The sequence below is a fragment of the Acomys minous genome (genome assembly GCF_964271855.1).
Source record: "Acomys minous genome assembly, chromosome: 1".
NCBI classification, from domain to species: Eukaryota; Metazoa; Chordata; class Mammalia; order Rodentia; family Muridae; genus Acomys; species Acomys minous.
This window is the reverse complement of record NC_140483.1, coordinates 101,891,905-101,918,520: the sequence shown is the minus strand read 5'-3', so window position 1 is coordinate 101,918,520 and position 26,616 is coordinate 101,891,905. Positions and strand designations below refer to the sequence as shown.

Genomic DNA, 26,616 nt, shown 5'->3' with positions numbered 1-26,616 from the left:
TTTTTAGTGCATACAATATATGTGGAAAGTAACCCATGACTTCATACAGTACTCATTGTTGAAGAAGAACACAGAATTCACTTCATTTTTATTACAGCATATGTACAGGGTGTGGTGACTCAGATCTGCAGTCCTAGCCCTTGGGAGGAAGAGGCAGTAAGTTCAAATTCAAGTGGATTCATAGTAAGTTTCAGCCTGGGCTATCCTGACTGTGAATTTCAAGAAAAAAAAAAAAAGAACAAACAACCCAGCAACATATTATCATTAATTATAGTCACCACATAAGATATTAACCCATACAAATCATATAGAGTCTTCGACACATATATGTACACCTACCCGTAGTTTTATATTTTCGGGTACAGCCACTGTCTGGTTTGAGAAGTATCCCAGGATGTTGTGGCACATGCCTTGTGTGTGCTTTTTGCTTGGTTTCACTTTGCAACAGGCTCCACTCTGTCTTTCAGTCTGCTGTGCTCCTCCTTTCTCAGCTCCTGGAGTGCTGGGATTATATCCATGCACCTGGCCTATTATTTCTATAACTTCTTTCTTATGGTAAGATTGCCTAGATGAGACTGACAAGTAGGTTGCACGTTCCACGAGTTTAGCTCAGTATTTTTAACTGCGCACACCACTTATCCTGTACACCTTGAGATTTGGGGATTGTCATAGTGTGACTCACCACAAGTTTGCCACCAACAACCAAACTTGTAAATACTTCATAAGTGAAGCAACTGACCGGCTCTGTGAAGAACAAAATCATTGTCAAAACCTCTAAGTCTATAGCCTCCAACTTTCTACTCCAGCCATGACAAATCTATAACTAACAGTTTAGGAACTGGTTGAAATACACAGACCATGTGTTGTTATCAATACCTAAAATATACACAATTCTATTTGCAGAAATACCATTTGTAAAATCAGAATCTGGAAATGCTCCAAATATACATTTATAGGAGAGTATATAAAGAAATTATTGTGGTATATACGTGGGATGCCTTACTATAGTGCACATAAAAGGAATAAACATTCTATATGCATTAATATAGATTAATCTTCTAAATACAATATTCAGCAAAGAAAATATCACTATAGTATGTTTATTTATATCAAGATGCCCCCCAAAACAATTGAATGACATATAATTATGTAGTAGTACTCAAAGAAGTAAAAAATCATTGCTGTTATATGATAACTCTGAGCGCGAGGATTCAGTCAAGAAAACGTCCTCATCATCCTTCAGCAATGAATTCTTATGTTATACTCCATAAATCAGGACTAGCTACTACTAGTGATTGTTGCATTGTTAGTAAATTGAAAAGATAGTATATTGATTTTGAATATGCAATTCAGCTGATAGCAAAGTTACTGAATTATATATAGGCAGGATTTAAAAGCTTAAGAATTTTTGAAAAGCCGGGTGTGGTGCCTCATGCCTGTAATCCCGGCACTCAGGGAGGCAGAGGCAGCAGGATCGCTGTGAGTTTGAGGCCAGGTCAATGAAGTGAGTCCAGGACAGCTAAGGGGACACAGAAAAATCTTGTCTCGAAACAAAACAAAACACCCAAAAACCAAAACAAACAAACAAACGAACCCAGAATTTAAAAGCCTTATAATAATTTTGAATGAACTGATTTTTGTGTGTGTGTGATATAGCTGTGAGTTCATGCAAACAGATATATTTGGTATAGTTTCAGTAATAGAAATAATAAAGAAAATTTTAAAAAATTAACTCCCATAAATATTCCCAAGATCTTCAAAAAGTACAGTCATTCTACATTGGCTTCCAATGTAAGTGCTTGATCATAACAGCACATAACATTCACTACTATACATAGCAGAACGCACATGATTCCAGGGACATTTCACAACCGACACCTGAGTGACAGTGCTTGTTTGGAATAAACAGAAGAAGGACCCAGTGTTAGTGTCTGCTTCTTCATCTATCTGCAACCTTGTGCCCACTGTTCTAATGCTGAATCTTAACACCAAACAAACAAACAAACAAAAGGTGCTAGGAGGTCACTATCCCTGGGACATGATTCAGTGGTGAGGTTTTGTACCTCATGAGTGGGATTGGCTCTTTGATAAGAAAAGCCCTGTGTTTACTGCACTAAAGGCAGTGCGACCTGGGAGAGGGAAACCTAAGAATGAGGGCAGACTAAGCTGCCATGCAGTAGCCAACTTTATTTAAAGCACTGAAGGTGAAGAGGAGTCACATGAGTAAAGTGCATAATCACCAAGGCAAGCTGCACAATGCACAACAATGCCTTCACACAGGCATATAAACAAATAGTAGTGTCCAGTAAGGAGTAATCTGTAGTGAACCCATTCCTGTCTACTACACCTGGGAGGACCACTAAAACATATTCCAAGATGTTTTGAAAAAAACTGAAGTGACAAGACTCTTCTCTTGTTTTTTGTTGTTGTTGTTGTTTTGTTTTCTGTTTTTATTTTGCTCTTTGTTTGTTTGTTTGTGGAGTTTTTTGTGAATTTTCTTACAAGTACTCAGAATTCTCACACGACTTCATTCTTGGACTGTGTTCCAATAGCTCAGGGAGCTGGAGAATAATTCCTTAATCCAAGGGAGGCCATTGAAGGTAACGTTAAGAACCAAAACTTGGCCAAACACAAGATGGCTCAGGTCTGTAATCCCAGCACTCTGGGAGGCAGGGGCAGGAGAATCTCTGTGAGTTTGAGACCAGCCTCGTCTACAAAGCAAGTCCAGGACAGCCAAGGCTACACCAAGAAACCCAGTCTGGAAACAACAACAACAAAAAAAACCCAAAAGTTGACTTTACTGTCCATTGAATTTGCCAGTGCTTTCATCAACGACTCCCCAGACCTTAGAATTGTGACTAAAAAGAAAAATTCCTTTGTTTTTGTTTTTTTTTATGGGTTGCTTTATGGTATTTTCTTGATAATGTCAAAAATCAAGGGTCTGACTTTTTTTGTGGTTATAATCAAGCCACTTAATTGTATTATCTAATATTCCAGTCTGAAAAACCACAGAAGTATAAATAATTGCATGAGAGTGTGTATTTAAAATACCACTTACATGAAAACAATGCACGTTAAACATGTAGTAACTCCTGCATTACATTATGACAATTGCACATCATATTATGGTAACAAAGCAGTTCTACAGTGTTTTTCTGGTTTCCTATGGAAATTGGAACTGAATCGTATCGCCAATGTGTCTTGCTTACTGTGTATCAGAAGTGTCTGTCATAGAACATGTCAGTCTTCCTTTGTAATTGTGAGAAGTTCAACAAATAATTTCGACTCATATGTTTAACTTGATTTATACAACATGTATTATTCCATTAAAAGTAAGCTGTAAGCATGGATGGGATGATAAGGCACAGTGGATAAGAGTCTTGAATTCTAAACTACACTCAATACAGCTGGATAATACTCATTTGTAAAACAAAGACTAGATAAATGGGATCCTCTGAAAATTATGAAATAGATATAAATGTTTATATATGTATATGTGATTATGTGCTATTAATGTGAACATATACATGGGTGTTATAATTTATATCACATTAGTGAGAAAATAGTAAGAAATGAATTTATGGAATATTCATTTAGAATAAAAGATTGAGTGAAATATAAAGAATTAAAAAAACAAATATTTCATTTGAACTATGGGAATAATTTAAAATACAAAACCAGTGTAATAATTATAAGAAGTAATGAGAAGTTCTATTGGAAGATGCAACAAACATACATTTAAACAAGTTATGGACATTTTTTCTGTGTATATTTCAGACATGTTCAAATATCAAGCAAAATTAATAAACAAATACATTTGCAGGCCACATTAAAAATAACAAGAATGGAGTACCTGGGTCTGCACTGAAAGACGGCAGAGGTGGGAGTGTAAGGCAGTGCACCTTGTGTGTCTTCGCAACATTTGCTGGTCACCCATTGAAGAAGTTTACAGTAGATTGGTAACTGATGAATAGGTTTAAATAGTTGAAGGATAGACAAGAGGCTACATCCACCCACTCCCTGACTATCGACAGCAGGGGCACATAAGAACGTATGACATCACCATGTATCATGTTGCATGACAGATTACAAAAGAAGACTTCACCATATGTGATTATATACTATATGTGGATAAAAGCAATCTTAGAGATTTGAATAGGAAAGGTAATTCAGTTAAAAACTGCAAAGCTAAAATTGAACTACTTGGGAGCTATGATCCACAGAAATAACTCAATTACGGCACATAGTTCCACTGTGTTGTATGATAACCTTTAGTTTTTGATGCTTCTCCATGCTATTTTCCATAGTGGCTGTGCTAATTTCCATGGCCAGCAACAATGTACAATGTACAAGAGTTCCTTTTCTCCACATCCTGGTCAATGCTTACTTTTCTTCCTTTTGAGGTGGCGTCTTACTGTGTTCCCTTGATAATTGGTAAAGTTGGAATTTTATATGTCTAAATTCACATGTCTGCTGATGGTTTTCATTTAGTCTTTAGAGCAATGTCTATTCAGGTCCTTGGCCTATTTTTAAATTAAATTAATGCAATATTTGAATTTCTTATCTAGATCTGATAATATCCTTTTCTAAGATGTTTACAGTTTATAATGTGTGCTCCCATCTTATGGGATTCTGTTTTTTCTGTGGTCATTTCTTTATGGCTAGAAGCCTTCTGCATAGATATAATGCCACTTTCCTATTTTTGGGTTTTGTTAGCCATGATTTCTGGTCATCTACTAAAATTATTATCAGACTTATACTATGAAGCTTTTTTCCAACAAAAAGCTTTTTAGAAGGTTTATAATTTCAGATTTTATATTTATGTCTATAGTCCAGGTTAAGTGAGTTTTAGCATATGCTGTCAGCTGAGGGGCTAATTTTTTCTTCTATATGAATATCTAGGTTCCCCAGGACTGTTTTTCTAAAGAAGCCATCGTTTCCTCATGTGTCTTCTTGGAATCTCTGTCAAACAATCAATACCCCTCAATGGTGTAGATTAATTTCTGAGTTCTTTATGTATTCTTCTTCTGTATTTTTTTTTAAATTCAGGTCCCTGCCATTTTGATTATGGTGGCTTTCTAGTCAATGTTGAAATGATTTCATGCGATTCTCTCAAATTTGCTTGTTTTCAGATTAATCTTCATCCATATCAGCTGGCAGTTCTAATCCTAGGATTAGATCCTTAGTTGATTTCTATTATTCTGGATATCTGCCATTCTTCTTCTTCTTCTTCTTCTTCTTCTTCTTATTATTATTATTATTATTATTATTATTATTATTATTATTATTATTATTATTATTATTGCTTCATTTTGTTATGTGAAGATAGAAAAAGGTATCAGATAGAATAGTTGTTATAGACTGCCCTGGTCCCAACATGCTAGATTTAGAGATGGTACATAGGAGGTAATTAGGGTTGGATTGGGTGGTAAGAATAGAGCTCGCAGAAAACAGAAGAGGCCTTTAGAGGAGGGCAGAAGCCTTGCTTCCCCTCTGCTTCTCCAGATCTCACTAACGTGCACTGATGATTTTCAACCTAAGGGTTTTGCCCCTCTGGGCTTGAATATCAGACATCCTGCATATCAGATATTTACATTATAATTCCTAACAATAGTAAAATTACAATTATGAAGGAGAAACCAAATAATTTTATGAGGAGCTGGATTAAGGGGAGGGCAGTATTAGGAAGGCTGACAACCACCGTAATATACCATCTAATTCTGGAGAAAGGTATCTTAAGAAACCAGCTAGAAGACAGGTATCTGCAGCCTGGTAGCCCACTCCACAGGAATGCAGGCATGGTAGCACCTTGACCTCAGACTTGTAGTCAGTGGAATACAGAAAACTGTCACTTCAGTCTCATCAGTCCAAGCTGACTAAGATGGGTGCTCAAATAAGCTAATTACTTAATGTCAACGTAAGTAAATTAAGATAATTATAAAATGTTTAGTAGATTTCCGTGTACATAATGAGTGCTAAATATGTGATTATGTCCTGTTATTATTGTATATGTTAGGAGCATATACTCCATAGTGTACACATGGCTGTTGTAGGACAGCTTGTGGAGTGGGTTCTCTTCTTCCACTTTTTAAAAATGTTATTAATTTATTCAGATTACAACTCAATTGTTATCCCATCACTTGTATCTTCCCATTCTTCCCTCCCTCCCACTTTCACCCTATTCCCCTCCCCTAGGTCTATGACCTTGGGGGACCTCCTCCCCCACTATATGGTCATAGGCTAGCAAGTGTCATCTTGGTATCCTGCTTATTCCTTCTTTGAGTGCCATTAGGCCTCCCCACCAAAAGGAGGTGGTCAAATATGGAGCACCAGAGTTCATGTCAAAGTCAGGACATTCTCCACAGTTGTGTGGAGACCAGGGACTGTCTTCTTCTACTTTTATCTAGAGACGAAGATCAGAATGCTAGGCTGGCACAGAAATAGCTCTGACCTGCTGATGCATCTTGCCGATCCCTTATTTTTTTGAGGCAGACTCTTTTTATGTAGATCAATCTGGTCTCCATTGTTTGGTCACTACATATAATTATGGCATATATGACCATACCATCATATGTATAAGCCATATGCAGTTTAAGTGTATGTGCTCATTATCTGTAGAGTCTCCTAGAAGCACACAGTGGGCCATTTGTTATTGTTCTGCCTCATCTGTAGAGCAAAGTGGAAGCCTAAACTACTTAGAAGTATATTCATAGAAGTGTAAATGTCCCCATTTTGTTTTGTATTTGCTTTTGTTTTTTTGTTTGTTTGTTTGCTTGCTTGCTTGTTTGTTTTTGATGAAGGATCTCACTGTGTGGCTCTGGCTGGCTTGAAACTTGCTGCATAGATGGACTGGCCTTGAACTAACAGAGAACTAACAGAGAACTACCTGCCTCTGCTTCTTGAGTCCTGAAATTAAAGGCATGAGTCACCATGTCCCACTGACATAGCTTTTAGATGTTTTACATCTAGAGAGGTTTTACAATGATTTAATTACATGTCTTTTTGGACAGCTAGGAAATGACTAATAATTCAAAGTTTAGTATCATAAGGTGTTAATATCTTTATTTACACGTGTGTTCAACAATGGTAATCAATATTGAATGACATCTATGCTCCAGAAAACAACTAGATCAGTTACTAGAACCTGCTTCTTTCTGTCTTGCATAAATGTAGGTAATTATATGTTTCTGGAACACTCACCCTGGCAGGGGTGGTGCTTCTTTTCAATTTCAATCCCAGCACTTACAAGGCAGAGGCAGGTGTTTGAGGCCATCCTTGTCTACAGAAAGAGTGTTCCAGGGCAACCAGGGCTACACAGAGAGACTGGAAAAAAATTCTGGAAGACTCAAACTTAAGCTAAGTGAAGTGTACAAAAAATTGACAATTTACTTTTTGCTAATACTTAGCCTGATGAGCTATATCTGCTGATTTTTTAGACATCTTCAAATTTTTCTTGAAGCAAAATATCTCTGAAATAATGCACAGAAGTGACAATTCCCCCATATGTTTAATAGGATGTCAAAAAATACGAAAAAAAATTCACCAACAGTGAGGTGCTATGAACATAATGTCTTTTATAAATTACCTTTGCCGTCTTTAAAATAAACGATGATGCAATGTTTTTAAACATTATATATGAAGAAGAGTGATTCTGTCTCATCCCTTTCAGATAAAAGCAAACTCAATCAATCAAACAAACAAAAACAAGTGCTTCCAGAACAAATCAACCAAAGCTAATCTAAAGGTCTTACCTACATACAATAATCATCCTATGAAATTAGTTTTTCTAACTTGTTTGAACTTTGCTGTTATCAGGAATTACTAAGTCATCATGAGAGCTATAAAATATATTCCTTATCTAAATATTGCTGGGAACGTCTTTATTCAGAAGTGTGCACCATTGTATAAGCCTCTCTAGAGCTTCATATAGCTGAAGGGTTCATTACCACTTATCTGAGGCCTTGTTCTCTGTCTGAAACTGTAACTGAATCATTCAAAACACAAGGCATTTGTTGTATTGCTACAGAAGCAAACCAAGAAGTAGAGGACGGATTTCAAAAACATTTGAAGGTCACGTGGGGGTTGAGATACAAAGAGAGAGTCATGAAAATGTGACACCCACTAGCTGATTTGGACACTTTGGACAATATAAGCAATCCCTACTGTATTTTTTTTTTCAGAAAATATAGTCCTTAAAAAATTTGAATCTTTCTCTGAGTGTGGGTTTAGTTATTTAGTTTTTATTTCGAGTTCATATGTAACGTATCTTGTCTAAGCAAATGTTGCCTAAGTCCTCTTATTTTTAAAAGTCGAATGTAATAAATTTTCTCAGCAATAGCTCCTTAGGAAGTGGATTACTTTCTTCTTTCTGTCTGTGATAAAATTCTATGAGCAAAAGCAATGTAAGAAAAAGAATGTTTATTTTAACTTATGTTTCTGAGTGATAAGGCTCATCGTAGTGGGGCCGTGGGGAAGGCATGGCATAACAGCAGAAGCCGGATGCTGGCTGACCACATTTTAATTCCATTCAGGGAGCAGAGACCTGAAACAAGAAGTGAGGCAAAACTGTAAATCCTCAAAGGCAACCCCCACCCCCAGGGAAATACTTCCTCCAGTAAGGCTGTACCTCCCCAAAGTGTGCCTACAGCTCAGGACCAAGTGTTCATGTACATGAGTCGCCCGTGCAGTGGGGGGTGGGGGTTGAGAGTGGGTAGGGGGTGTTTCTCATTTAAACAACCACAGGAGGTATACAAATGATGGTTCTTTTAAGGATGGTAACTAAAATCTATTGCTAGTTCACAGAAGTCCATACAAAAACCTGTCTATATAAAAACATCAGAATATTCTAATATTCTGATTAGATAATATTCTAATCATCTGATTTGCTTACATGTTTGCCGAGTCCCTGATGTGCCTAGAGCGCACCTGCTGACATATTGATTCAGTATCTTACTAGTCATCAGAAGCCTTCGGAGCACAGCTGAAGGCTCTGTATTGTGGCCATGGCTCGGGCTGCAGGCCTGTGGTAAAGACAACTTGTGTTCATTGGTTTTTCATGATGAAATAAAGTCAGCTGCCACCACCACAAAGAACATGTGAGGATGTGGGTATTGATGCTCTGGATCCTTGCTTACTTACTTGGCAACATGAGGTGCCTCCTGGTCAAGTATCTGGGTTTTCCTCTATCTTGGCCTTAAACCAGAGATGTCACGTCTTGACCATCAGTCACATGGCATCCATTTTATGTTTGCCAGCTGTATGACCCTGAGGTAAAACCTCTTATCATCACTGTTCACATTAATGGAATGCTGCGATCCAGAATGGAACAGGAGGTAGCAGAGCCAGAATTCAAACTTTAATTTTAGTATGAGCTATTTGAGAAATGATGAAGTGATGTAGTAATTTCCTAAGTGCCACATCTATTGACTGAATCTTTTGTTAGATGCTGTAGGAAAAACATCTGAAGAGACAAGTGGGCCATAATGAGGCAGTGTTAGTCATTATTTAGAATTAAATGAAGATGATAAAATCTTGCTACTCATTAGAATTATCAAATTAGAGAATACGTGGTACAGTACACACAATGAAATAATAATTGTACTTTAAAACACATGCACATATAAATGTAAATATGCACATAATCTTTATACGTCTAAGTACACATGCATGTGTATAATGCATACGTACATGTAAATAGTGATCAGCTTTTGCAGTAGAATATAAAGAAAATACCTATTTAGAAGAAAATATAAGACATTAAATTATGTTTTAAGACCAGTTGTCTCTGGGTTGCACAGATAAGTCAGTATGTAATACGCTTGCTGCGAGACTGAGAACCCCTGTGTGGTTTACATCTGTAGCACCCTTGCTGGAGGGACCGAGACAGGCAGCTTCCTGCAGTCAGCCCTAATAGCCGAATCAGTGAGCCCCAAGTTCAGTAAGAGACACTGTACCAAACAGAGGGCAGAACGCAACTGAGGAAGATACCCAACATCAACCACTTCTTACCTTAGCATACATTTGTACACACATGCAGGGGCATCCACATATACACATGCACATACCTGTGCCTGCACAATAGATGAATCTGTTCATTAGTAGGTGAGTAAGTAATATGTCTTAAATCTCCTATGGGCTAGAAGATGCCTGAGTTTGAATTTTTATAAGTAACTGAGGTAGTTAGACACCAAGGTTTACAGTAAGGATAGCAAGAAACCTGAAGTCCACTAAGGAGAAAAGTAAGGAAGAAAGCAATCAAGAGAAAGATACCAACTCTGCATTCGTACTTAAGACTTCAAACTTTTATTTATGTAGCACAGAAGAAAAGTTGTCAAAAAGAAGGAAATTCTGAGCAAGCACAGAGGTTGATTTTAAAGGCTTTCTAACTCCCCATAAAGCAGAGATTTTGTAATTTTCCCTCAAACAATAATACCAAATGAGCAGAAACCTCTGAGCATGTAAAACAAAAAAAGAGCATATGACCCTTCTGTCTTGTGAGCTCCTGGGAAACAAGTACTATGTTATTTTCTCTGTTTCTTACATGCCCAATACACGTGGCCTGTTTACGGAATTGATCTGACACCTATGGGAAGAAGCCGTAATCTTCACTTGCGTGTTGGCTTTCAGGGCAGAGTTCATGTTGCTTCAGCACTGGAAATAGGTCAAAGTTAAGAACTCTGTTTTCATCTCCTGCAGGCTTTATCAATAAAAAGCAGAAACCGTGGACTCTAACAGCCCCCTCTGCTCTTTCATGTTTTCCTAAGGATCTTTTGGGATTGTAACTATTATTTTTGTAGGTAGAATAGTGAGGAAAGTGTGGCATTTTCCATTAAGTATAAATATTCTTAAGGGCAACGATGGCTTTTTTCCCCCAATGCTAAGGGTCATAAAACAAACTTTTATAAATGCACTCAAAACGATGTTATAAAATCTTAGGGACTTTATGATTTACTTGTCTTCACGTATAGTGAAGGAATTCACCATGTCTGCCTTGAGAAAATCTGTTTCTCTCTGTCTTTCTTTCTAGCTGTCTATCTCACCCTTCAAAACATGGAAGGCTAATATAAAATATAGGACTCCAAGAGAGAGTTTCCTACCCTGGGAGATTTACACATGTGGAACTGAACAGAACTTATGGCACACAGTACCCCCAAATGTGCCTGGAGCAGAGAATGGCTGCCTTGAGGCAGCATAGTATTCAATGTCATGAGTTCCTAGAAAGAAGACACCACTACAACCTGACAGGCACAAGAGGTGAATTTTAAAGTTACAGCAGAAAATTTCCATTACATAAGAAACTCCTTTTAATATCCATGCAAAATAAGCTACATATGTTTATAGGATAAAGAGCCTGAAAAAAAGAAAAGGAACTTTCTGAGCAATGAGCTACTGGACTTTTCAAGACTTTACCTCTTATGTTGCTTGTAAATTGGTATTCATAAGTAACATGCATACTGTCTTGGTTTACCTGTGAAACACAGGTAAACACACACATATACACATGAGTATGTAGGTACATTTTGGAAATGTTTGTTCTCTTAGGCATTTCACCATAGAGCCATCTGTCCACTCCTCCTAGTTCTGGTCATAGGTCATGGAGGTCCACTTGACTGTAGAAGAGTCGCCACTTAAGTCACTGCCCATTTGTAGATTGTTCCCAGGGTCCAAAAAAAAAAAAAGCTATTTTCAATAACAAAAGTTGTGTTTGAAAAGCAATTCACAAAGGGAGAATTACATAGTAGATGCTCTCCTTCCTTAGTCATGCGAGTGTGTGTGTGTGTGTGTGTGTGTGTGTGTGTGTGTGTGTGTGTGTGACACAATCAAGTATATCCCAGACTGGGCTTGAACTACATATCTTCCTTCATCTGGCTCCCAAATGCTTGGATTATGCATGTGTACCACTATGCCTGGCTTTTCCTTTGTCATATTTTACACCATGTAATGAAACTTCATGGATTATAATTGATACTTTCTGTGCTGTGATCCTGTATACAGAAAATATAAGTCAATATATAGATTCTCAATAAGAAGAAGAATATGTATTCAAAAACAATATACTCAAAGAGTTTTTGAAAACATCTAGTAACTAAATGCTTTCAAGGTGCTAATTAGTCCCCCACAGGCCTAATTAATGAAGACAGGAGCTACTTCTGCAGTGAAAATGAACAACATTTACAGTCTCGCTTCATGTCCCTTCACGTGGAGACACGGGTGACAGAAATACTGATTTTAATTCACTTTGCCATTTAATCTATAAGTGAAAACTATGTTAGTTTAAAGATGCATGGAAAACAGATAAACCTGAGAGTAAACATTACTATCTCAAGGCAGCTGAAGGGACTTAAAAGACACAAAAGGCAAAATTTCATTATGTATGCTTCAGGTGGGATTTTTTTTTCGAAAACCCATAGCCTTTCCAACTAAAATGATGAATGCTTCTCTGATTCTAATTGACAAGTGTTATATATAAAAGAGTCCTGGCCTTAGTTCTTATCAAAACTGTGGGGATTTCCAATGATAGGGCAATATTATGTGGGTGGAAACTTCTCAGAAGAATAGGGAACTTATCAGTATTTACTTAGGTTCTATTACATTCAGAGCCATAAAAGCAACTACACTCATAAATTTATAGCCAGTCAAGGATATTGCCTCTTCCCCCAAAGAGGCTCGATATTAAAGGAGTGCAGTGAATAAGCTCAAATCATGAAGTGCTTTCAATACTGGAACCATTTCCCTTCATATTTCAACTTGTAGACAATACATTATAAAGAATCACTGGCTAGCTTTTAAGTTGGAGAAGCAAAAATAATAAAAAATAGTGATAAGCATTAGCAGTTTTTCTTACAGATGTTATCCTATTTTGCTTTTCATTTATTAAAGCACCTCATGATAATAATACCTACCGTTAATGAGCTTGGCTGCAGGTTAATGATCACCACAGTTGTGTCAATAGATATTTTTATGATTTCAACTTTGTAGATAAAGAAACAGAAACTGGTAGAGGTCATGAATCCTCGTCCAAATCATACAGCAGAAATAAGTTTATATCATTCAATTCCAAAGGAGATTTTTGTACTAGTTTGCTATTTCGGCTGTGACAAATTGCACCACAACTGAGTTGTCCTGAAATCACAGAAATTCCTCATTTTATAGCTCTGGAGGTCAAAAGTCCAAAAAGGGGTCTCCCTGGGCTAAAATCACTGTGTCAGCAGGACTGCCTTTTTGTGTAGATGAGGGGAAAACCCTTCTCTGTTTTGTTTTTGTTTTTTTTTTCTGGCTACATGACTCTTCCTTCCTTCCATCCTCAACTTGGACTCCACCATCTCATTCCCCTTCCTGACTCTTCTGCCTCTCCTCCAGATGTTAAGCATCCTCATCATTAGGCAGAGCATGCCCAGATAAAAGAACATTCTTAATCACAGCTGCAAAATCATTTTTGACATATAAAGTCACCAATTACAGAATGTCTTTGGAAGCCTTTATTCTATTGACCTACACATTAAAGATCTGGCTAAATAAAATGTAGCTAGCTGTGTGTGTGTTTCAGTACTTATACTGATAATTTTGTGGACTGAAAAATATAAGCACTATGACTAAGCATTAATAAAATGATAACAGTAAAATTAAGAAAATGTCTTGCTCACTGAGTATGGATCGCTATCTATGTAAAGACATACATCTCTCACCATGATCTCTTTTGAGTGGACACTGGTGTGAGCTACATCAAATACTGAATCTTACAGGTGAGACCATATGCAAACACTTAACAAAACTATTCACTAAATGCATGTTTCTTTTCATTTTTAATGGCCTTTCTTTTTAAAAAATATTTTATTAATTTATTCATATTACCTCTCAATTGTTATCCCATCCCTTGTATCCTCCCATTCCTCCCTCCCTCCCATTGTCTCCTTACTCCCCTCCCCTGTGACTGTGACTGAGGGGGTCCTCCTCCCTCTGTATATATTCACTTTTCATTCATGTGTTATAATAAAATAAAAGCCTGATAAAGTAGTGTAGAGTGTATTGAATTAGTACTGCTGACAAAGTTTCTAATCTGTTTTATAAATATGGGAACTACTCTGTAGGTCTTGTTTTTATTTTCCACATTATGTACAATATGTATATATAAAATGCCTTATTTGTCGATTTTTTTTTTACTTAGACTATACTTAAAACACGGTATCATATTGTAAGTCAAGCTAGCTTCAAACTCTTCAGTTCTCCTGGCTCAGCTCCTGAGAGCTAGGGCTATACGTGTGTACCACTGGTTATACAATAACTTATGTTTAGGCATTTTGATGACTCGTTAGTCTGATGAAGGCCTTTGCCATTTGGGGGCCCTCATGCTTTATTTAGTGTTATGTACTATTTTTTAATAACATAGATGTACACCTATTTCACTTTTTAATGACAAACTGATTTTATAGGAAAGGTGTGCTGAACTGTAGGATGAATTTCTGCCTCATTTTACACTGCTCTTACCCCATGGTCAGAGGCAACTTGCCAGGGTAATTTAAAAATTTTAAATTCCCTTTCCCTGGGAATGTTCCTCTGCAATTCCCGATCACATGCCTGTCTACTTGGTCTTGTGTTCATGTCATAAAGTTTTGTTTTTATCTTGAAAATTTAAACTGTTTTATTTGTTTGTGTCCTGACTAAACTTGCCTGTACAGTCATCTCCTCACTTTTTGTTCTCTCTCTTGCTGAGTATTACATTGTGTGTAAATAGGAAGAGAAGAACTGGGTGGGAAAGAAAAAGGAATTCTATAGAGATATGTATGGAGTTTATCTTCTAATCCCTGGCTGGGCTAGGGAACAAGAGAAGGACAGTCCAGTTTCCCAGTGTTTTCCAAGACATCTGAGAATAAAAAGGACAGCTCCTTTACCTGTCCTAAGTAGGATTTTAGTATTTGATATACCTTAGATCACGTGGTATGTGTGCAGGTGTGCAGGTATGTATATATTGACATGTGTGTGGTTCACATCCATGCATATTAACTATTAAAAAATCTCAAAACTAAATAAAGATGGTGTCAACAGGCAAACACACACACACACACATACATCATGGTAATGAATTAAATTGCTCAATATCTCAAGGTCATCAGATTTTTACAGATCAATCAATGAAAAGGGAATATTTCCAATGAAAACCAAATAGCTTAGTTGATGCTGGTAAACTCTTCCAAATACCTTTTAAAATAGCCAAAGGATAAAAATATCAAAAAATCGTTATGGAGATGGCTAATCTGGTAAAGTTCCAGGCATGACATCATGAAGACCTGAGTTTGAACACTCAGAACCCACACAAAAAACTGGGCCTTGCTGGGTGTGCGTGTAGGCCTGGTGCTGGTGGTGGTGGTGGGTGGCTGAGCCTAGTCAGCCAGCCTAGGTGAATCCATGGGCTTCAGGTCCAGTAAGAGACAGTGTTTCAAAAAACAAATACAGAAAGAGACTGAGGAGACGTTTTCCATGTAAGTCTCTGCCTCCACAAACACAAACTCACTTGTGCACCAACACGTGTACACACACGAGCACAGACCAATGCTTACAAGACACATACCACACACAAGCATCATAACATACACACATGCACACACACACACACACACACACACACACACACACACACACACACACCTCAAAACCAAAATTAGCTCAAGAAGTTTTAATGATAATATTGAATAATGTATGCTGTGTTTGATAGCTTTTATAACTTTTAAACAAATTAAGTATAGAACTAGAGTGTCTTAGCATCTAAAAATGTAATAACCAGAATAAAACCCACTGGGAAGTCTGAAAACTAAGCAATGAAAATACTTCCTTTGTGAGAAAAACAGAAGGAGAATGAAAACATGATTACAGACCAAAGGTAAAGACAGCTGTCCAGAAGCTTCAGCAAACCAGCCTGCAAACCAGACTGTAAAAGTGAAGGAAGGAGAGAGACTAGAAAATATGCTCCAAACAAAGCAGGACTCAGGTGCAAAACAGACTTTTCCTTTCTAGCACTGACTTTGCTCCTATCCCCTTCGGGATGCCCCATCTTAGTGGGACCAGAGAAAGAAGCCCGAGATAGCTGAGGCAGGTTGCCTGCATTCTTGTCCCTTCCCGGCCAGCGTGTGCGGCAAGTGCTTCCCAGGAAGTGTAGTGCACGCAGAATGAGCTTGCTCACAGATCACAGAACAGCCAGTGTGCATTGGCTAATTTCATCTTTTGCTGTGTTTGAAAAGTTCATTATGTAGTAATTTTAAAGAGATTTCAAGTGACACTTGTATTCAATAGTTAAATAGGTTCTTAAGTTTTTTTTTTTTTTTTAATGCTCTAGAATCATTTTCTACACAGGTTTCAAGCCCAAGCTAGACTTCGGTGTGACAATACCCTAACTTGGTTCTTTACTTAAGATTTTTCTTTTTAATTACAAAAGAGTGTGTGTCTGTCTGTCTGTCTGTCTGTCTGTCTGTCTGTCTGTCTGTCTGTCTGTCTCTCTCTCTCTCTCTCTCTCTCTCTCTCTCTCTCTCTCTCTCTCTCTCTCTGTGTGTGTGTGTGTGTGTGTGTGTGTGTGTGTGTGTGTGTTGAGATTTTAAATACCAAACTAACTCCTCTTTGCTAGATATTAGATATATGGTCCTTTATACTTAAGCCAACATTTTCTTTTTACAGGCATTTTGTTCCTACTCTCTTTCTTTTGTATATCTTCCAAGAAACAACTATTTTTTTTGTTCTATTAACTCTTTTTTTCTGAGTCAAGTGTTTTTCAGCTTAACTATCTCCAAATAATCAGATACATACAATTGTATTTAGTCATTCACTTTGCTAGGCTGTAGACCCTTCAGATGAACTTTACCTAGAATGGCATTCTTTTGGAGAAAATATGCTCTTTTTCTTTTTGTGGGTGAGGAGTATCGTCATAGTGCCATCTTTTGCTGTCACTGAGCATGAATGTTACCTTGGGTATACAACCATGAGATTGCATTTGTTTCTTTAGGTTGCATATTTTACACACAGACACACACAGAGACACACACATACACATGCACACACACAAACACAAATTCACATAGATTTCATATATTTAATGTGAATATTCTTACTTCTATAATTACTTTATGTCTTATCTTTCTTTACAAAAATAATATGAGTCTAAATATAATCATATGCTTATGTATGGGTTGGAAGATACTATACATATTTATGTGAATGTATGTTATACAGTTTATATTTATATATACTTAATATTTATGTGTATTCCATATCGTTTTCTATAATGGTCAGCTCTATAATTTTGTGTGTATTTATAAATACTCACCATAGAGTACTGCTGTTAGATGAGGTCATCATTCATAATTAGCCCAACACTGAAAATAAAAGAAGCTTCATTTCTCACACATCAGAATGTTCAGGCCCTGTGCCTAGCTCATTGCCTCTGTCTTCTCTATTGTCTCTTTCTGTGGTATGTATATTTTGTGTCACACACATGCTGTTCCAGAACATTATTCTCTATGTTTTCATTAAGATGGTCCTTAGAAGAAAACATTTTCAGAGTTCTTATTCTTAGCTTAACATGCCTCTTGGAGCCATGGCCAAATGTCTCTTATACTTATTCATAAAATGCATCTCAGTGTTTCTTATGTAGTAAATGCCTTAATAAAGACATAGTCTTCATTCTTTTTTTTTTTTTTGAGACAAGGTTCTTTTCTGTGTCACCCTGAGTGTTGCTTTATAGACTAGGCTAGGCTGGCCTTGAGCTCACATTGATCCTCCCAACTGCTGGGATTAAAAACAGCATGAGCTACCAAGCCTGGCTATCCTCCTCATTCTTTTTTTTTTTTTTAATTTTTATTAATTTATTCATATTACATCTCAATTGTTAGCCCATCCCTTGTATCTTCCCATTCCTCCCTCCCTCCCGCTTCCCCCCCTACTCCCTTCCCCTATGTCTATGACTGAGGGGGACCTCCTCTCCCTGTATATGCTCATAAGGTATCAAGTCTCTTCTTGGTGACCTATTATCCTTCCTCTGAGTGCCACCAGGCCTCCCCATCCAAGGGACATGGTCCAATATGGGGCACCAGAGTTTGTGTAAAAGTCAATTCTCCTTCTGCACTTAATGGTGGAGAATGTCCTGTCCATCGGCTAGCCTGGGTAGGGGTTCAAAGTTTACTGCCTATATTCATAATAGCCAGAACATGGAAACAGCCTACATGTCCCTCAGTAGAAGAATGGATAAAGAAACTGTGGTACATTTACACTATGGAATACTACTTCTGAAATTTGTGGACAAATGGATTGAACTAGAAATGATGATAATGAGTGAGTTCACCCAGAAGCAAAAAGAGTCAAATGGTATATACTCACTTATATCGAGACACTAGTCCAAGGGATACGTCCCCATGAAAAACTTTACCTACCAGGAAAGTGGGTCAGAGGGGAGGACATCCTATTGAGACTTTAGGAGTGAGAAGCCTGGGAGAATGAGGAAATAGAAGGATCCAGAGGGTCCTGGAAAACTACAGGTGGGTCTGGGCCCTGGGGATCGCCTCAAACTATGGCACCAGCTAAGGAAAATATAGGCAGTAAACTTCGAATCCTCCTCATTCTTAATCCATTACCTTCCTTGGTTGTCCTGGGACAGTCAAGGTCACGTCCTGGCCTATGGTCACCCAGTGCTTACTGGGACTTTTTTCAACAATGTTTAATTAGGAAACAAGCAATTGTTATGATAATCTTTTCTCCCCATGTGTTCTCCTCTCTTTCATTTCTTTCCTCTCTCCCTCCTTCACCCCACCTCTCCTTCCCTTCCTTCTCTTCTTCTTCTTTTTTATCCCCAATATTGAAGATTGAATCAAGAGAAGGATTATCTCATATAGTTACTATGTGTATGATATGAAATATATATATCATAAAGAGAAAGGGAACAAAAAACCTCAAGGCAATGATATGGACACAGGATCTGATACTATCTTCTGGGGGAGACTTTGGGAGGTCTTTCCTATTGAGCTATAACCCTAGCGTCCTTCTCTCTTCTTGAGTAAGAGGAGAGACAAGTTAGGAAGAAGAAAGTGATCAAGGGCATGAGAGATGGAACTGGGGAGTTACAAATGGCCCAAATTTACATGTATGAAAATGTCACAATAAATTCCATAATATATGATTGGTATATATCATAATAGAAAAGACCAAAAATATCAGTGTTTTTTGAAATGGGTCACCTTCATTCACTTTTGTTAGATCCATGCCTGTATGCCATAAGAATTCAGCTAAACAGAAAGTAAAAACACTGGTAGCTCTTCCAAAGGATCTTGATTTGATCCCCAGCACCCACAAGGCAGTTCACAGACATCAGTAATTCCAGTTCCAAGTGGTCTGACGCCCTCTTCTGCCCTCTGCAGGTAATGCACATATACGTGGTGCACATGCATAATGATCTAATGAAGACAAAACATCCACATATGTTAAAAAAGAAATTGAGCTGGGAGTCTAACTGAGCAGTGAGCGCCTATTGCCTAGTGTGTGTGCAGCTCCAGGTTCAACTCTCAGCCCTGGGGGGGGGGGGGAAAGAACAAAGAAAATGAAAAAACATAGCCAATTTTTTGAGTTACATTCTACTAAATTTGGGCTGCTAGAAGAATTTGTAGAATCCATATTAGTAGTGAATGATCAAGAGGATGTACATTCACACTATGTTTGGAATGCCCTTGCTATTGGGTAGTTTCTTTTCTTGAAATAAAATTGCTGTTATATATATTTCTATGTGAGTATGTATACAATAATCTATAATGTTTAATAGTCATGTCATTTATAATATAGTATAATAATAAAATTATATTAATATTGCATATAACTATATGTTAAAACAGTGCATGTTATATAGTACAATAAATATCTTTTTACTAGTGATAATTAAGTCTTTGGTCAGGTTCCTGGGGTGGGATAGTTTAGAATAGCATTTACTATTCCACCTGTTTACTCCATTCTCTTAAGTGTTTTGTACATTTAATTATATAATAAACTGAGGATTCCTTAATTGTGCTTGCATTCCTTGTGGCCACTTCTCTTCCACCTTATTCATTGGCTCCTTTCCTACAAACTGGTTATTGCTGTTGTCTTCTATGAAGAGCCCCTCTTGCTCCTTGTCACTTATGGTGAAAGAGGAGATTTGGTTTTCTTAAGAACTCTGTTGTAACTGGCATGTCCCAGGTTATGTAGATCTTACGAGTTAAACACGGCAACATAAACTCTACTGTATTTCAATGTTAAAAACTATTTGAAGGAAAAATGCTTTTCACTTTTGCCGTGTAATTTTGTCAGAGGTGAGCACTTGTCACTTCTCTGTCATTGAGCTGCGTAGGTGTGGCTTTATAGAAAGCTACTATCATAAGAAAAATACTTTCATTCTGAGAACTACGGAAGTCAAGTATTACTACATAATGCCATTTATTTTTATTTTTAATGAACATAAACATTTTAGTGTTTTACTGTATTTTATTCAGTTTTATACTCACAGAGCTGTAATCTGGTTATTTGAGGCAAGGCTCTTTCAGACTCAAATTAAAGCACAGAGTCAGAGTTCTGATTGGATGTCAGATTTATATGCAGGCGGCTGAAGGATCGGGGGAGGGGGAACCCAGTAAATTCTCAGGTGTACAAGAAGGCCTGGCAAGTCATTCCTGTCGTTACCTCACACTGAGTGCTGGTCAGTGCAGTTGCTGGAGAAGTGTGCCCCACCCATCACAGCAGCACTGTAAAATACAGCCCAGGGTGTGCGGATGGAGTCCACCCACAAGGAACTGAACAGCTGGGAAGACCATGAAATCTCCATGGGAAGGAAAGTAGGGGAACGGCCTAGAGTGTTGTTGTAGCATGAGGTGGTGCTGTTTTGTTTGCTTATTGGGTCATTGTCGGAAACTGTCTTAAACGTTTTAAAGCAGTTTCCCTTATAAAAATCAGAAAGTTACTCATCCACTAGCTGTGCCTCCTCGGCAATATCTTACCTTATCAGTGACAGAAGAGGAGACATGACCACAGTCTCTCCTTAGATATCAGACCTGTGATTCATACTTGCCGTTGAGCATTCCAGAGGCACGTGATTCCCAACAAACACCAGTCGTTTCTTGGATTCTTTCTTTAGTAAAACTGGCTTTTCCTTAATGTCCCATTATCAGTGCTCCTTGGTTACAACACCCTCCCCCCCCCCACTTTCTTCTTCTTAATCCCTGAACCATTGTGTATTACTATAGTGGGACTGAGCCTAGGGCCTGTGTGCTGAGCAAGGCCTTTGCCTCTGAGTTCGAGACTTTCTCTTCTTCTCACCTTCATGTTGGAGCATGAGGTCTGTGTGAGTCTCAAGGTGGCCTCAAATATTTTTGTAACCCAAGTCGACTTAAAGTATATGCTCCACCTGCCCCAACCTCCCAACAACCAGGCGTGACAGGTTTACAGGAGTCAATTAGGAAGATTCTCTTAAATCCAACTTAACTGGCCATTCAAATTTCCTTACATCATTTTATTTAAATAAAGAGACTTCACTTTTACCTACAACTTTGTCTTACAAAACCCTGGAGGCAGAAGCATCTTATTTAAGAGGGAAATCTGAGAGCGCATGTGCTTAGAGACCTCAGATGTTAAGTTCTGGCTTCCACTGACTAGTGGATAAAACCCCAATATCTTTAGGTAAGTAATATCCAACTACTTTATGACTCTGCTGCATTGCTTTCTTACCTGAGGAACCTGGAATGTTCCAGCCCGTGGGACAAACTGAACCAGGATTCACCTGAAAGAGGGAGTGGGGATTGAAAGTGGGGTACAAAGATGGGAGAAATAATAAAGAGTTTGAATGGCCAAGATAATAAACCCTAGAGGCTTGTCATAATCTATACAGGTTGTGAATTGATTGGAGATAGCCTCTTCCACTAATGCCAAGGCTTTCCTAGCTACAGCTGTAAGCTCCCAGGGTGAATTTGGAGATGAATCTCCTTGTAAGATTTTGAATAAGGGCCACAAATCCCCAGTAGTTAATTTTAAATAACATCTAAGCCAATTTATATCACCAAGGAACGTTTGAAAATCATTTAAAGTCTTTAAATGACCCACTCTCAATGTGATACTTTGGTGCTTTATCTGAGAAGGAGAAAGCTGAAATCCCAAATATGAATATGGATCTACCCTTTGAACTTTTTCAGGAGCTATTTGTAGACTAAACTGAAGTAATTGGGTTTCCATAAAATCTTAAATGTTCCCATAAGTTGCATAATCTCATTAATTAAAACTTACATCTCCATAAGTAACTTAGCTTATCAGTAGATCATGGCATGTGGAGATCAGGTTGGAACTCAAGTTTTCCAACTGTGTTAATCTCCAAATCCTGGGATTAAAGGCATGTGCCACCATGCCCTATATAATTATTTTATCTCAATTTTAGTAAAAAAAAAAAATCTTTAAACGTCTCAAACAAAAATTAATCAAGGAAACAAGAAAATTCTAAATTCTAGACAGTTAACTATACTCCTTAGGCTAGTTTAGAAAACAAATAGCCTCCTAGTTCCACCTTTCCAACTGGCCACTTATCCATAGCCATCTCTGTTCTATAAGAGTCCAGCCCACAGATAACTAGGAGCAGTGTCTGTAAAATTACAGGACATTCTAGGCCTGGGCTGGTTTAGATAATTTGATCTAAGCTGGAAACTTCCAGCTGTAAATGTTTTGTTTTAAGGACAAAGCTAGTTTATCTCCCTTTTTTTGAGAATCTAATAATTTTTAGAAATATCTCAACTAAAAATTAAGCAAAGAAACAAGAAAATTATGAACACCTTATAGCTAAGGAGTTTGGAATTAACTCCATTCCCTAGACCAGTTTGGAAAACTGTTAGTCTCTTACAAGCAAAAATTAAGCAAGAAAATTGTAAGTTTTAGGCAATAAGCTCTATTCCATAGACTAAACTTCTCTAACCAATCACGTGTTCGCAACCATCCCTGTTCTGTAAGAGCCAAGCCCCATAGGCAGCCAGGGGCAGTGCCTGTAAAACATTTTGGCCCGTAGACACTCCATCTCTGGGCTTGTTCCCCATGGGTGGTGATGCGCCTGGGTCCAGGCCTCATGAAGGGCAGGCCTGCTGCTGGCTAGCCCTGTGGAGGCAGTGCTCTTTCTACCTCATGGGCTGTGTATACCACGTTGGGGTGCACAGTTGTTTAGAAAATTGGCCAGTGAGTAAAGTTTGGCCCTCTCTCAAACATAGAAAAATGAAACAATATTTATACAATTAAACAAATTTACAGACATAGACATAAAATTTGACATGAGGGTCATAAAACAACCTCATAGGCAAGACAAAAGAAGCAGTTTGTGTGTATGTGTGTGTGTGTGTGTGTGTGTGTGTGTGTCTAAAAGCGTAATATAGTGTTTCAGTAATTTTTTTTTTTACCAACTCTATCTCACATTTTTAAATTAATCCAAAACTTCTTCCTCAAGGAACAATGGACATACTTTATTGACAAAATCTAAAAACTTATCCAATTCTTTATTATTTACCCTTATTCCTTGCATTTCAAGCTTATTTTCCAATGTCTCTCTGAATAAATCTTTGCTGTTGCTCTGTCCCATGTTTGCATTGCTCACCTTGGTGTTTCTCTGCGAAGGAGGTGAGGGAAACCGTCCACTTGTCTTTTCACGGGGGCCCCCTCCATGCAACGTCCTTCAGTCACTTAATTCCTCATTTCTAGGCCGCTTTTGTTTAGGCACCAAATGATATGTCCCAGCCTGTGAGACAAATCGAACCAAGATTCACCTGAAAGACGGAGTGGGGATTGAAAGTGGGGTATAGAGAGGCGAGAAATAATGAGTGAAGTCTGGAAATTTCCAATCAAGACTCACTGTAATGTGGACAAGTAAGACTTTATATAGCTAGGTCAACAGGATCCAGTCTAATCCCACTCTCCCTAGCCCCCAGGCAAGAATACAATCACCTGAATAGCTCCCAGTAGGAACTTCTCTATTTCTCTGTGTGGCTCCCTCTAAGAACTTCCCTATTCCTCTGGATGGATAACCCAAAAGTAGCCTAAAACATAAGACGTCCTTCAGCAAGGGTCAGCAACTCGAAGGTCACAGCATGCAGCCTAAGGACTGGATTTCTAACATGACAGAATTTAACTATGGCTCCCCACAGGAACCTCCAATTTTCAGCTTCCTTTCCCCATCCAACATTGAATGTTTATAGAACACACACTTCAAAACTTACTCTTGACTGAGTATTGTGGCTACATATAATCCTATTATTCAAAGACTAAGGTAGGAAGATTGTGAGTTTAGGACCAGCCTTTTCTACCTAGCAAGATACTGATTTAAAAAAAAAATCAAAACGAACATTCTCCCACTACACTTTAGATGATTTACTCACTCACTGTCTCTAGAGGGTCATGAACTATCTTCTTTATTCAAAAACCTAGGACTGCCTTCAAGAACCAGATCAAGTGTTAACTTTGATCTTAGGCCTTATCTGCCTCATATATGGAGTTCATGACCTTCTTTTGCAGATTTCAAAGTATGACCAACTATGTCTCAAAGAATTTATTCTATGGTGAAGGGGATGTGTCTCTGTGATAAAGCCCCTTCCCTTTTTTTTCTTTTTTTCTTTTCTTTTTCTTTCTTTTTTTTTTTAATAACACAAATAAGACATGAGCAATATCTTTGGTAAATTTCCAGCACCTTACACAATATTTGCATAGGTATGTGTGTATGTGTGTGTGTGTCCTATAAACATATATATGTAAACATGCATGTTATGAAAACTTTATTTTTATTATAAAAACATCAAAAGACGTGTATAATGTTTAGAATGCTAAGAACTGCGAGAAAGAAAACACATGTATCATAAGTTCTGTTTTCCCTTGCTTGTAAGAATTCTGGTGATATTCTGTGGTTTAAAATACATTTTAATTGTAGAAATCCATTTCATTGCTTCACTATCACTCTACAGTTTGCATTCATTCAGGACTCATCTTTTCTTACCTTATTCCTTGCCCAACAAAGAGAAATCATTTAATAAAGTTTTATGTATCTTAAAAATGAATTTTAAGTTGAAATTATTCAGTGAAGCAGAAAATTATAACTGCTGTCCATGAACAATCACACAACTGGTTGCGTTTTGCTGATATCATTACATAATGTCCATTTAAAGGGTATTAAAATAGCACTGTCTTAACTGTCCCAATGTCAAGACAGCTATATATAAACTCTGTTTTCTTCTATTTTTCTCTTTGTAAGTTATTTGCTGTAGGGAATCCAATACCAAAAGCCCATACACATCAATTAAATAATGCTACAGTGCTTGCACTGCACAGGTTTACAAGGGGTTAAATCATTTTGGTCTTTTTTTTCTTTTCTTTTCTCTTTCTCTTAAAGGCATGTAACTTCTTGTCTGATCTCCTTATGGTCCTTGTCACAACTCCACGGCTTTTAATCACTCATCTGGTCCATGACTTACAGCACTGCAGGCACCATAATAATGCTCCAGCTTGTTTGGGTGCTCTTCCTGATAAAGTCCTGACAATCTCTCAATATAATGGGAAGACAATCAAAATAAAAAATGCTTGAAGGGTTCAGGGAGTGGGGCATCTATTTATTTTTCACTACGTGCAAGGATATTAAAATACTGACTTTCATACTTTGGATTGAGTTCATGATGAAATCCAAGAAAAATTGAAAATTTGAATTATTTCACTGCCAGTAGCGCCCATATATCAAGAAGAGAAAGCCAGCCCGAGTAACCACCTTTATAGCACGACCTTAACAGTGTCTGGCTGTCCTCCTTTTATTTCGGTTTCTGTAGGGCATCTAAGCAATTAGTTAACTCTATGCTTTGTTTTAAATTTCCAATCACATGTGGAACTACATAAAGATAAGTGATGTCATCTTCAGTGCTTTTGAATGGCTAATAATGATGGCTGATGTTGGGGTGGTTCAAAATTTTAAAGGTACTTTCCAAGAAATTATCTCACTAGATTCATTAGCCCTCGGAAGTAAGCAGAATTCTGAGAATTCCCCCACTGGCCCCACACTCTACCACCTCTGCTTCTGACATTTCACTACTCCCCTTTCCTTGTGGAGAGGAGGCAGTTTGGAGCGGATGAAAGAACACAGAGTGTGAATCCAGGTATTTAATTCCATCTTGTCTGTTGAATTAACTTGGCTTGGGGATCATTTTTTCCCTTCTGTGAACCTTGGCTTTCTAATTGGCAAGTAGGAATAATGTTACAATCCATTCCCCAAGCTGCAAGCATTAGGTCAGGTACAACCTGAAACAGTGAACAGGACAGAGAGACATGTTAGCTTCTCTCAAGGGGAGCTAGGGGATTAGAAAGAAAACAGACTTTGATATCTCAATTTCTTAGTTGTAGATTTCACGAATACAGTCAAGTTTTCTGTTTCATTTTCTCATATAGAAAATGGGCACAATACTGCATATTTTTTGTAGCTGTTGAAAATGGTACATTTGCATTTGGTACATACACACACACACACACACACACACACACACACACACACACAAAGGCTGTAAACTTACTCTATCTTCCTTATTTTCTTTCCTCTCCCCCATTTCTTCTTTATATTTTGAACTTGTG

The 26,616-nt window shown here is 37.8% G+C and overlaps 1 protein-coding gene across 2 annotated transcripts in view; it reads left to right on the top strand.

The window, feature by feature from the left end:
- Positions 1–26,616, top strand: part of HNF4G (hepatocyte nuclear factor 4 gamma) — a 136,788-nt gene that overhangs the window by 32,443 nt on the left and 77,729 nt on the right. The window lies entirely within an intron of this gene.